Source organism: Mus caroli, chromosome 3 (assembly GCF_900094665.2).
Source record: "Mus caroli chromosome 3, CAROLI_EIJ_v1.1, whole genome shotgun sequence".
NCBI classification, from domain to species: Eukaryota; Metazoa; Chordata; class Mammalia; order Rodentia; family Muridae; genus Mus; species Mus caroli.
In genome coordinates this window covers 99461283-99475264 of record NC_034572.1, presented here as the reverse complement: position 1 = coordinate 99475264, position 13982 = coordinate 99461283, and positions in this window count along the sequence as shown.

Below are 13982 nucleotides of genomic sequence, written 5' to 3'. Positions count from 1 at the left end.
CTATTCCTGCCTCCCCAGAGATGGGGTCATACAGGTACTGCTGCACCTGGCCTTTTTTGTGGGCATTAGAAACTAACCCGAGGTCTTCACACTTGTATATGGCAAGCACTCTACTAGCCCGCTCTCCTCAACTCCAGTGTCTCCTCCTGCATGTGCACTGTTTCCAGAACCATTTCTTGCTCTTCCTTGCTTCTCTGCTGTTTTCCAGGAAGAGTTTATACAAACATGTGGTGTTAACTTTATTCTGGTTTCTTGGTACCAGCTTTCTCTGTTCTTGACCACCCCCACCTCTTTGTTACATCTCACTACCCTCTCCTACTGGATTATCCCCGTGATGTCATCTGTCTCACTTCTGGACCTACTTGACCTACTTACACTCTCCTCCCAGAGCACAGGCTCTGTCCCTTTCTGATGGCTTCTTGCCCCATCAAGTCTTCAAACCTCTGCACATGCTGTCTCCCATCCTCCAGAAATGCCCACCACTACTTTCTCATTGTTTCCACATTGTTGGGTTATGTGAACAAACATGTATTCACCCCGCCTAGGGGACTGATGTCAAGGATTCCACTCAAATGTAGTGAGTTTATAGTGATTATATACAGGAACATGAGGAGCTTGGGTAGGGAGTTGGGGTCATTGCAGCCTTAAGAATTCCCTGCCCAACTTACACCCAGCTTACCAGATAGCTTCTTCTCCCAACAGTTGTTCAATGGTTTGCAACCTTGGTTTTGGCAGGTAGTGGCGGTGGTGGTGCATTGATGCTTGTGAATTTGAAAGTTGCTGGGTTTCCTGAACCTCTAAGTTTATTAACTTCTTATTCCTATGAGTCTCTCTACTCCTTCCAGGAGAGAGTTTGTCTTAGTTCTGAGGAAGTAACTACAGAACACTCTTTTCCTAGCTGACCTCACTCAGTCTCAAACCTTAAATACCCAGCACAAAGTTTACATACTAAGTTTTGATAAAGTCCTTCCTGCATCCCAGATGAACCGACTATTCCCACTTCATGGGGTTCTGCAGTCCTTCCTGTGTATCCTAAGGGTAGTTCTTCCCATCTGTACTGTACAGGCTTAGTTGTCTGCACATGGTGTCTCTTTCTAGCCTTTATGTGGTAAGGCAAGGACATATGTCTCTAATATATTAATACATTTCATATAGTATAATTTATGTATATTGCATTTTATATAGTGTATATATGTATATATGTATATATATTTCCTTTTCTCTTTTTTGTGTGAATATATATTTGGACGCAAGTGTGTGGATGTGTGCACCTATGCATGTGTGTAGAGGCTAGAGAAAGGTGTTGGGTGTTCTGCTCCATTGCCGTGTGCCTATTTCTCTGAGACAGGGTCTCTTACTGTCTTAGTCAGGGTTTCTATTCCTGCATAAACATCATGACCAAGAAGCAAGTTGGGGAGGAAAGGGTTTATTCAGCTTAAACTTCCACATTGCTGTTCGTCACCAAAGGAAGTCAGGACTGGAACTCAAGCAGGTCAGGAAGCAGGAGCTGATGTAGAGGCCATGGAGGGATGTTACTTACTGGCTTGCTTCCCCTGGCTTACTCAGCTTGCTTTCTTATAGAACCAAGACTACCAGCCTAGGGATGGCACCACCCACAATGGGCCCTCCCGCTTTGATCAGTAGTTGAGAAAATGCCTTACAGGTGGATCTCATGGAGGTACTGGTACTTTCTCAACTGAAGCTCCTCTCTGTGTGATAACTCCAGCTTGTGTCAAGTTGACACACAAAACTATCCAGTACACTTACTAAACCTGGAGCTAGGCTGGTAGCCAACATATCAGTGATCTTCCTGTCTTCACTGTCACTACACAAGGGTTACTGGCTGGCATAGTCACATCCAACTTTTTATGCACTTGCTGAATTCAGGTCCTCGTGATTGTGCAGCAGATGCTCTTACCAACCGAGCCAGCTCTTCAGCTCTTCAAGGGTTCCATTTCTACCCATTCCCTCCTTGTCAGCAAGAACTGTTAAATCATTTAGACTAACAAACACACACTGACTTGTCCAAAGATACAAAATTTGCATGTAGACTGAACAGAGCATTAACCCAGACAATGAAGTAGAATGAATAAGATTTCTAAGGTTTACCAAAGTAATGGAAGAAAATGTGTGTGTGTGGTGGTGGTGGTGGTGGGGGGACAAGAGATGCTTCCTAGCCCCACAGGTTTCTGTCTACTGAACCAAATGATGTGACTCTAAAGGATGAGGTGGGCTGGTTCTGAATTCTGAAGCTAGAAAAACCCAAGTTTCTAGCCTTTGCAGAAAATTGTACTAAGGAGATTTGTGCACCAAGTTTATATACCTACTTCATTTGGCAAGCAAACAGACACACTTCATGAGGAATCCAACCCCTCTGGCTTTGCACATCTGTGATGCTTGCAAGCAAATGCTCTTCAGAGTTCAAAGCCCAGGTTGACTGTCTTCTTGAGTTTGTGGGAGACTCAGCTACAAAATTGTTAATTGTTTTGGTGAATGGACAAATATACAGAAACAGGTCAGTTATTATGTCCATACTGCAAGGTCGTAAGATGCTTCAGGCTCTCTGCAAAACCCTTATTAACATAGACTCTCAACTCTCTTAAAAAAATCCTTACAGACGAGAAAATTGTATCATATGTCCCACGGCCCCCTTACTAGCATTGAACATTACCATCTCATAACCAATCATGCTTCATTTATATGCTAAAGCCATTACTCCACAGCTTTGAGTCATGTTCCAGTTGTCACATAATGTCATGTGTAAATAGTTAAGCAACCTCACCCTTATTAACAAAAGCTATCTCTCCAAGGGAGACATCCTCCTTCCGTGATACTGAGACTGTTTTCCCAAGATAGTTGTGCCTGTGTATGCCACATGTTGTCTTGGTATTTGAAAAAGCGCAGGAATTTCCAGCATTCTGCCCAAAGTTTGTTCTGTTCTTTGGGTGGAAAGGGGCACACACACACTATGCCTGGCAGTGATGTCTCTGTGTGTAAGCTCCTTGGCATCAGTAGGTCTGCTGTGATGAGGCCCAAGCAGAGAGGCTGGAGTCAGGTCAGAATCCAGCTGGGCTCCTTCCTGTTTTTGGTAGGGTTTCTATTACTGGGATAAACACCATGACCAAAAACAACTTGGAAAAGACAAGACTTGTTTCAGCTTACAAGTCTCAGATCACACTCTATTGCTGAGCAAAATCAAGACAGGAACTCAAGGCAGGAAATTGGAGGAAGGAACTGAAGCAGAGGCCACAGAGGAATGCTGTTGTCTGACTTAGCTTGCTCAGTCTGCTTTCTTATACATCCCAGGACCACCTGCCCAGGAATGGCACCACCCACAATCAATCACTAATCAAGACAATGAAAGTTCTAAGGGCTTCCATACAGGGCAATCTTATGGAGACATTTTCTCAGTTGGGATACTCTCTTCTTATATAACCCTAAAATGTATAAAGTTGGCAAACAAAACAGAAACCACCAAACCAGAACAGTTCTTTGTTTCAGATTTGTCACCACCCTTAGTTTTCTTCAAATCTTACATTACTCCTGTTTCACAGAAAACTGAGATATAAAACCACACACTAGTTACCCGTGGCAGCTGTCAGCCAAATTGTTTATTTTTAATAGACACAGATCCATTTCCAGGGTCCCTTGAAGTTAGTTATAGCTTTGTGACTAAGTTCTGATCAAGGTAATGTGTGCCAATCTCCACCAAACACCTACAGTGACTCTTTGTGAACTCAGTCTCTGTCTTGACCCAGTGGCTAAACAGGATTTCATAGGGTTCAAGGAAGGCCCAGCCACAAGAAGAAAGGAGCCTGGATTCCTGCACGATAGTCTGGAACATAAAGAGACCCTTCCTAGCCTTATGTATCCTGTGATATGAGCAACGACATAAACTGCTGTTCTAATTGTTGAAATGTGGATTCTGTGCATTGGAATATGTCTATCCTTATCAATACAGCGCTCCAAATAAACTATAAACCCTAAGTCTGACCGTGCCACTTCCCAGTCTTCCCTACACTTCAGTGCTTTTAGGCACAACAAATATGTACCTCTCATGAGAACCTCCTACAGCCCCAGCATCCTTCTAAGTATTGCCTTTAAGTATCTCATCTCAGATTGGTACTTCCTAGTGTGATAGCCACTAGCCACATGGGACTATTTAAATTATTTTTAAAATTAAATTAATAAAATTGCATGTTTTGTTGCTTAACTGTTGGGGTCATGCTTCAAGTGTTTCATGGACAAATAGAGTTCATGGTTACTGCACTTAGACACAGCAAGGAGAGACTGTCCATCACCAAGGAAACTTAACATAGGCAGTGCATTTTATGCACACACATATTCAAACTCTGCCCTTACCAAGAGCCCCACAGAAAAGCTGGGAGAAGCTGCCATCTGTGGTCTCAAGAGTCCTCAGTTGCCACATATGTCTCTCTCTCTCTCTCTCTCTGACACACACACACACACACACACACACACACACACACACACATCCCTCCCCTGCCTCTTGAGCCTTTGTTCTCACCTTTCCCTGTGAGTCTTCTGGCTCTAATCTGTGCTTTCTGAATTACCCAGTAACAAGACAGAGTGAGCCTTGTCAGCCCAAATGTTTGGTGTCTCCTGAGAACAGGGCAAGTGCCCATTCCTACCTCTGCCCCATGCAGGGGCTGACCATCATGTTTTTTCTGACTCCAGCTGTTGAGGGTTTGTGCAGATTCTTCCCTCTGTACTGATATTGTCCTTCCTGCTCACCTCTACTTATCTTACACTTACATGGAGGTCTTTCACAGACTTCCCATCCCCTGCAAAGGACCTCTCCATACTTTCCAGCTGTGCAGAGACAAGAGCAATGGCCTCAGGGCAGGATCCAAAAGCAAACCATTTGTTGAAAATTTGATCCTTCTGAATCCTAAATTTATAAGCCTTGGTTCATCCTCCCATTATGTGCCCCCCCCCATTTTCCATCTATTTAATGTCAACAAGTAGAACCTGTCTAATAAAGTAGGGTTGCCTGAAAACTCCTCTGTTTCTTGGCTCCAACCAACCAACCACATGGAAACAAGGCCCATTTCATCATGTTTAAACCACTTCCTTCCAATGTTAACCTGACATACAGAGTAAGATGTAAGGCAGTTATAATCCCCACTGGTGTCAATGAGCTAAGGGTCTTCTCTTGGATTTTTTTACCCCCATAGGAACCTAAGCAGATCCAGGCAGTGACTCCAGTTCCTGAGACACCACAATAAATTGCCACCAAGGCTCTTCTATGACTCCTAACTAATAAATCAAATCAATTGAACAATACATTTACTGCAAATTTAAGAAGTAGTTCTTTCATTTTTTAAGTGTGTGTGCTAAATCAAACTCGGAGTCATAAAGAAAGGAGACGCCTGCCCTGGCCTGAGGAAAACAGCTACAGGCAGCCACAGGCTTAACGTAGCTAGCACATTACTGCCCTGTGTTATGAGGGTGAAGACCCTGTCTGGTGGATCCATGGAGCCTCCTCATTTCCACTCAGGCTGCCATCCACCAAAGTGGTGTGCTCCAGTCTCCTTAACCGATGCTCAAGACCATTTTGCAAATTCACGCTCACTGCTCACAGGTTCCCATTTGCTCCGGGTGTCTGAAGTGGACAAAGAAAGAAACAAACCACAGCCTCATTAATGAACAGCAGCCCCAGTGGGATGGTGATGAGGGAGGAAGGAAGGGAGGGAGGGAGCAGGGGAATGACCCCTGGCTATCCAGGGAGCTCCCCTTTACTTCCCATGTCCCCCTAGGCTACCAGGTGAAAGGCAGGTACCACAGATACTTTGTCTCCCTGCATGCTCTGCCTCTTACATACCAGCAGGAGGCATGTTGTGATGGCCGTTCTTGGTTGTCAATTTGACACCATCTGGAAAGAACTAAGACCCAAGTGTCAGGTACACCTGTGAGAGATTTCTCTCTTAATTAAATCGTTTCATCTTGGAAGACTCACTTTCAACCCAAACCTTTTGAGGTGGGAAGATCCACCTTTTATCTGCTGGTAGCCTAGATAAGGGCATGAAAGAACGAAGCTGGCTCTCTTCGACTGCTTGCTCTTGTTCTCACTGGTAAGTCTACTCCTTCCCTGGTATTAGAGCCTGCTTCTTTGAGATTCCATCATGTACTGAAGACCAACTGAGACATCCAGCCACATGGACTGAACAACTCCTGGATTCTTAGACCTTCTGTTGGTAGACAGCCATTGCTGGACTAGCAGGACTAGCAGGACCTGGCCTGTAAGCCATTTTAATAACCCCCCCCCCGTGTGTGTGTGTGTGTGTGTGTGTGTGTGTGTGTACACTCATTCTGGAAAACCCTTACTAAACTAATACATCTAGCCTGCAACACATATTTTATATGAACTAATAAGTCTTTGCTCATTGATTTTAGCTCGAAAAACACTTATTAAACAGTTGAGGCAGGAGGATGGCACAGAGATTAAAGGTACTTGCCGAGTATGACTACCTGAGCTTGGTCTCTGGGAGCACAAATGGACAAATGGTAGAAGTAGAGAATTTTCTGCAAAAAACTATCCTCTGACCTCCATATGTGGCATGTATCCCCTCTAAATAATCAAAGATTTCAAAATAAAAAAAAACCATTCATTTATCTAGCATATACTTATTGAATGTCCAGTAACTGCTAAGAGTATGCTAGTGAGCAAGCAAGGTCCTACCATTTGGAACAGAGCTTATGGCAAATACAAAGCCAGGCACAATCTAATATGTGGGTTCATTAAAAACTTCACTGGAGAGTCGGTGTAAACGGAAGGTGAAGAGATGGTAGGCATGTGTCTGTATGCATGTGTGTCTATATGTGTGCCTGTGCCAGCAATCACGTGTGGAAGTGAGAGGCTGGTTTCATATATCTCCTTAGATTGCTCTCCGCCCTGAGACAGGGGTTCTCATGCAACCTGGAGCACATCAGGTTGACTAGGTTGGCCAGCCAATGAATTTCAGAGATCGACCTGTCTTCACCATCTGTGTTCCCCAGCACTGGTAATACAAAAGTGCACCAACTGTCCTCAGTTCTATGTGGGTGCCGGGGATCTAAACACAGTTATTTATGCTTGTCCAGCAGGCACTATATCATCTAAGCCATCTTCCCTGCCACAGTTCTACAAACACTTGAAACAGTTGAATGAAGTGCACTTCTTAGATGAGGAACCAGTACATCATTCGATGTACTGACAGGGCTGAGATATGTGACAGGGGTGCAGCTAAGTCTCTGGGATAGCTTCGAATGATGTGAACACCAAGAGCAGACACGAAGGAGTGAAGTGGGACTCAGCATGGCAAAGGTTGGCAAGGCAGTCAGTCAACAGAGGTCCCTGGTGCAAACAGAAGAACTGGACCCCATCCTGCTGACCACAGGGAACTAACTACCCTAGGCTTAGAGAAAATGCATAATATAATCATATCTGTGTTTGCAAGCCCACTCTGACCCAGCAGTATGGAGGGTGGATTTGAGGAGGACTAGAAAGGAAGCAGAGGGACCAATTAGCAGGCTCCTGCAGTGTTCCAGAAGAGAGTTGATAAGGGTCTCAACTATTGCAGATAGAGAAGTGAAGCAGGAGGGAAATATGTTAGAGGTAAAAGAAATCAGGACCCTGATTGGCTGGGCCCAGGTCAGGCCTCTGTTGCCTGAGAAGATGATGATGATGGTCTCAGGCATGTTAATACAAAGCAGAGCTGGCAAGGTGGAAGTGAGGGGGTGAGTGTGGGTGGGTGGAGTAGTTAGGGACCCTTTAGGAAGAAGGGAGGTCAGAGTTCTCCTTGAGTGCTGTTCAGACAGTTGTTGATGCTGGGCTGACAAAAGCCTTCAGGTGGATACATTTAAGACCCCAAGAGCAAAGCAAACCTTCAGAAATGGGCTGAGGTTAACCAAAAACAAGCCCAACAGCTTCTTTGGTTCCAGGGAAAAGAATTTTTTAAAAAAGCTATACAAATCCCAGCATAGCAAGCCACACTGTCTAGGGCTTAGAGAACTGCTGATTGCTTGGGAGATAAGAAGAGAGATTAACTCTTTGATCTCATCCCTTACCCATCTTCTTTCCTCTCCCTTATCCCCTCAAATGCATACGAATGAGCACACACACAGTCCTTTTCATCCCTTAACATCTCACCTTCTTCTGCACAATCAGTCTTCCACACTTCCTCTTTGCAATCTGATGTTCTCTACCTGCACCCTTCCCTCTCAGTTCTCCAGTGGCCAGAACCAGCATATTCCAGATCCACACACAAGTTATCACCAATGCCTGGCCCCATTGCCTAGCACAGGATTAATTGCTCTGCCCTGATTCAACTTCACTATACTCTCCCCTACCAAATAGTAGCCGAATCAAGTTTCTCTGAGACCTCAGTGTCTGAGGTCCCCAAATTGTATTTGTCTGGATGTCCCCAGGAGCCGACACAGGTCTGGTTCATCATCACTATTTTTTTTAAATGTTGGAATAAAAGAGCACAGCCCCCCCAGAGGAGGACACGAGATACCATCACCAGCCATTGCTTTATTGAATAGAATCACCTTTGTCCTCCTGATGGTCACATGCCACATGGGAAATAAAATTGGAACGCACAAGAGACAAGGTCACAAAGGTGGTACCCACCTTTACCTCGCATGCTTACGAGAAGACCGGTGTTTCTGTGAGACTGGTCTTATTTTATTCCCACTTTACAGAGGAGTGTCTGGCCTTCATCAAAGGTGGGAGTTCCTTTGTATTGTGGTGCTTGCACACTTCTGCCAGTCAGTTTTCCACGACATAGCAAGGGCTTGGGATGATTTACTTAGAATGAGGAAGCATTTCCTTTGCTTCACAGTTGCAGATGGTGAGTCCAGCTGAGGTTGGAGCTCTGGAGAGGCAGCGCACTGTGGCAGAGAAAAACCTGCTTATTTCATGGTTGGGCAACAAAAGAAGGGGGAATCCCACACTTTTCTTCAAGGGTGTACTGCTATAAACCAGAAGACCCCTGTCTAGAACCTGCCCCTTGAAGGTTTCACCACTCCCTGAAAGGGACTTGCTGGGGACCAAGCCTCTAACCCAGTGGTTCTCAACCTTCCTGATGCTCTGACCCTTTAATACAGTTCCTCATGTTGTGGTGACTCTCCAACCATATGATTATCTCTGTTGCTATTTCATAAGTGTAATTTTGCTACTGTTAGGAATCTTAATGTAAATAGGAATCCATGTTTGTTTAACACATTTATGGAGACAGGAGAGATGAATGAAATCCCCAATCTTTTGGAGTCTGTCCTCACAGAAGCTTCCTGGGGTGACCATTATTGACAGGTTGAGGTGGGGCCTCCAGAGAGCAAGGCTTCCGGTCATTTGCAGTCCTCTGGTTTTATAGCTGTCTTTTGGGAAAGGAAGACACTACCTGCTATGAACCAACATGGCAGCCTTGGGAAGCTTCTGTGAGACAGGAGGACCTAGAGCCTGGGATCATCATCGCTGTGAGGAAATTAATAATAGTAATGATAAGATACAACAACATACTCTTGTTGCCGTTCAACATGGACCACACAGCGCTGACCTTTTCTCTGCACTCTCAGTTTTCTGTTCACGGCAACGCTCCTATGAAGCAGGTGCAATCATGCCCGGCGATCAAATGAGCAAAACAGGAGCAGAGTAGTTGAGCGATTTACTCAAGATCCCTTAGCAGGGATGCTTGTAAAACCCTGGCCTCTGACTCCTGAGTGCCCACTCCTGTTTCTAGGGCCACTTGTAGGGAAACTGACATGAAGACAAACAGCAAGGGTAGCAAAGTCACAGAGCCCGAGGGCATGTGCGGTTGGCAGGTCCTACCCCGATTATCGCCACTCTGCCTGGGTCTCTGCTTCCTCTCTTCTGCCTTCACTCCTTTCGGCACGGGTTCTCTCCTTCTACCACAGTGGTTCTGGAGATCAAACTCAGGCCTTCAGGCTTGGCAACTGGTACCTTTACTGGCCGAGCTGTCTTACCAGCCAGGGAGCTCTGACTCATAAAGTCTACACTTTAGAGAGGTAAAGAAAGAAGGCTGGTGTCCTGCCCATCCACGGAAGGAAACTCTAGGATCAAGAAGTCAGCATGGGCTTGTTGCTCTAGGCTCACCTAGAGTATAGATAACAGATGCTTGCTTCTAGCTGATAAGAGCAAGCTCTGCAAAACCCTCAAAACCTAAGTGAATTAGGAGGTGCCTCTGCCTCTTCTCTTCCTTACCTCCTGATCTCCCAGCAGTGGCCTTTAGATGGCTACTTTCTGAGATGCCAGCATTGCTGCTGTCTAGAGCTGAATCTCCGCACTGGTAGTTTTGGTTGCTATGGTAATTGAATTCACTTAAACTTGTCTCCAAACTAGTCTGTCTACCTCTGTCTGCCTGCAACCTGGAAGGGTACAGCCCAGGGATAAAAGGCAAAACAGAGGAGGAGTTGGTGGCTTGGAGCCCCCTGTGGTTTTCCTGATCTAGAGGTCCTCCTTGGAAGTAAACAGAAAATTGTGGAGAAATGGTCTTTCCTTCTTCCTCACTGCTGCCCTTTACTATGTAGAAAAGCATGGTCAGCAATAGTGGAAAATACATTGAAAGCATCTTGCATTCCTCGGTATTCTGTTAGTCACTCAGCAACATTTCCTGAGAGCTGACTATTCAGACTCTGCTGTTTTTCTCTGGATTGCAGAGGTTTCATACCTCAGCATCCAGAGCAGCAGGAACAACCCCCAAATGCCACATAGCCATGTGGCTATTGCTCTGAGATTCAGGAGAACAACCAGCCATAGGCAGGCTCTAAGAAGGAGACTAGGGACTATGGGAACCTGTCTTTTTTTTCTTATCTCAAAAGGGAGACTTACGCAGCCCAGGCTGCTGAGAACATGGAGCAGGAGCAGAAGGTCTCCAGACTGAGCAGTAGAATGGGACCATTGATCAGGGATCTTGAGAAGCAATTCAGATTCCTTCCTTCTACCATCCATCCTGTTTCAGATGAAGCTACCACGGAGAGACAGACAGGATGGGTGGGAGCCCATGTCATGGAACTGGAGGGTTCTTGAGGTAGTCAGATTCTTCTATGGCCATCCCCACTCTCCTGGAGATAGGAAGGCTGTCCTAGGCTAGAGATGGTGGAATATTTGAGAGACCCTGGCCTTTTGTTATCACTGTGTGAAACTAACAGCCACACATGTCTATAGCTCCAGCCATAAACCAGCAGCCAAGGGCTGGGAAGCAACAGTGACGGAAGCTCAGCCAAGATTTTGGAGAAATCACAGTCAAGGAGGATGACAAATGAACAAGACCAAGGGATGCGTACTAGAACTCCAGCAAGGGCCAGGCACTCTGGAAGCCCAGTGCTTTGAGAAGAAGGATGCACACAGGCAAGTCATGCTGACTTATATTGGTGATGATAAGAAGGCTTTCTGAGACAGAGTCATTTTGTACAGACAACGATGTGAACAGATACTCAGAAGTGTGGCCATGAATGTCATGTCTATGGTGGTAGAGAAGGCTGAGCGAGGAGAGTGACTGGAAATGAGCCAGTCGGGAAAGCAGTTAGCGGAAAGCCAGTTTGGGGTCTGTCCTGCAAAGACCAAGAGACCTTTCAGCAAAGAACTGTGTATTGGCACAATGGTGGAAGTGCTGAGAGGAGTCCGCAGAAGTGGGAGGTTTGCAGCCTCAACTAGAGTTGCTGAGCTACCAGTGAAAGAAGCTCACCTAGGAATGGGCGGCAGCAGAAACTATAGTCGCTGGGCTGAGTAGGAGAAGGAACTGTGCAATGTAGGATGAGAAAGGAACTGGAATTAGGAACCTCAGACATCAACTTAGGGGTTCTGTTTGGGAAATGTGAATAAGTTGTCTAGAATATTCAAAGTCAAGTGCCTAGTAGGTAATCGGTGTCAACGGGGTCAGGGAGGGACCCTTGGAATAGAGGTGACAATTGAAACTGTGGGAAGAAACCACACTGCCCGGGAGGAAGGTTCAGAGATATAATAGGAAACAAAGACAGCCCCCTTGGACAGTGATCCAAGGCAAGGCAGCCATTGTCTTTCCAGCAGATGGTGGAGTTGCCTGGAGTCTGGGTTCAGTAGAGGAAGATGTTGTCATCAGTGAAGATACCACCAAGAGAAGTTTGTAGAAAGATGATAAAAAAAAGGTTCCTCTCAAAAGTTAGGGTGCAGAAGAACCCTGGTAGCTGGTTAAGACTGGCCCTGCCCTGACTGGGTGGAGCCCAGGAATTCGCATGTCTGGCAAATGCTAAGTTGATGCTGAGTTTCTGGGTACCCTACTTTATGAGCTACTGATCTAGATTGCCAAACCTGTTCTTGATAAGGTTCAGATATCAAATTTAACCTTTCCTAATGTGATTCAAGTCTGACCTGCTGATTGGAGGAAGCTGAGCTTTAGAATAGAGATAGAAGAAAAGAAGGATGGGGCATGAGAGACAGCTCCCTGGAGATAGGATGGATGCTACCACAGACAGGAGAAGATGCTGGAGGGCTGCCACTGCAATGAAAAGAACATGATGGCACAAGATGGGTGGCTTGACAGTAGCTGTGACTGTGGGTCTCGTGAAGAGGACAAATAGCACCACAACTGGAACAAGCCTCAGGCTTTGCTTAGCATTCTGGGAAAATGTCTGGAGTCTACATCCAAGAGAATTTCATTGCTTTGGCCCATTGATGTCTTCTAACCTTTGAGGATTGCTGTCAGCCTCTGGACCTCATTTTTCCCAAGCAACACAGAGACAGCTGCCTTATGTCTTAGACCATCATGAATAGAAATTGCTCAGGATACAGGGAGAACACACACTTCTTCCATTTTTCATACAAGATATCAGCTCAGATCCTAGCACTGGGGTGAGGAGGCTCCTGACCTCAATGCTGGTCTCCCTCCCCTATCCGACCTACCTTGCTTAAGCCTCATTCTCTAGCAGTGGAGGAAACCCATAAAGCAAATCTAAATCCAATCCATCGGTGTCCAAGAGCACATTACCAAAATAGACGAGACACCATAGGCAGTATTTAATTATGAGCAGGCAGAGCAAATAGGAAGGATGCAATAAAAATGCTAATCAGGGAGGGAAAAAAACCAGGCTTCATTTTCTTCTAGAACAGACTAAAGCCTATCTCATCCTCCTCCCTTCTTAACCCTCAAATGAGGACCATGAGGCTTTTCTGAATGTGGCATCATGACTGGTTAAGTCTGTTAGCCCCACTCCCCAGATTCTCCCAGCTGCTAGTTTCCACATTCTAATTCCTAGAAGACGAGGCCCAAAGGAATGGAGTCAGACCATCCCTTGTAAGCACACAACTTCTACTCCAACCAGGAAGAGCTGGCAGAGAATTTGGAAAATGGATTAAGTTATTACTCAAGACTCAACTCCATGTCCCAAGAAACAGAATAGAAAGGAACTCTCTCCTCTCCTGGTGAATTTGGAGAGAGAGAGAGAGAGAGAGAGAGAGAGAGAGAGAGAGAGAGAGACAGACAGACAGAGAGAGAGACAGAGACAGAGAGAGACAGACAGAGAGAGAGAGAGAGAGAGAGAGAGAGAGAGAGAGAGAGAGAGAGAGAGAGAGATGCTGGGCTGTCTCTTGCCTACAAGTGAACCCACCTCCAAGCTCCAAGCTACTTCAGATGGATTTGGGGACACTCAGCCAAGCTCCATGTCATGTGTCCTGAGCTTAGTCCTACCCAGCCTGGCTGTGCTTGACTCTGAAGAGTGGTCCTGTATTTTCAGGCTTTCCTCGGCTGACACCTCATGTGGCTGAATCCTTTGGGTGATTCTGTCCCTCCTCATGAGTTTGTTCCACTGCTATAGATGACAGATTTAGTTCTCTAGATTCCCCAGGTCTCTAGGATGCCCAAGTTCCATCACATAACTTTTCAGTAAAACTTGCTTTCTTCATAGCACTAATCCCAAGGACCTTGCCCATGGCTGGCTTCTTCTGTTTCCTGGATACTTCCAACACCCTTGTTGATTCCCCGGAA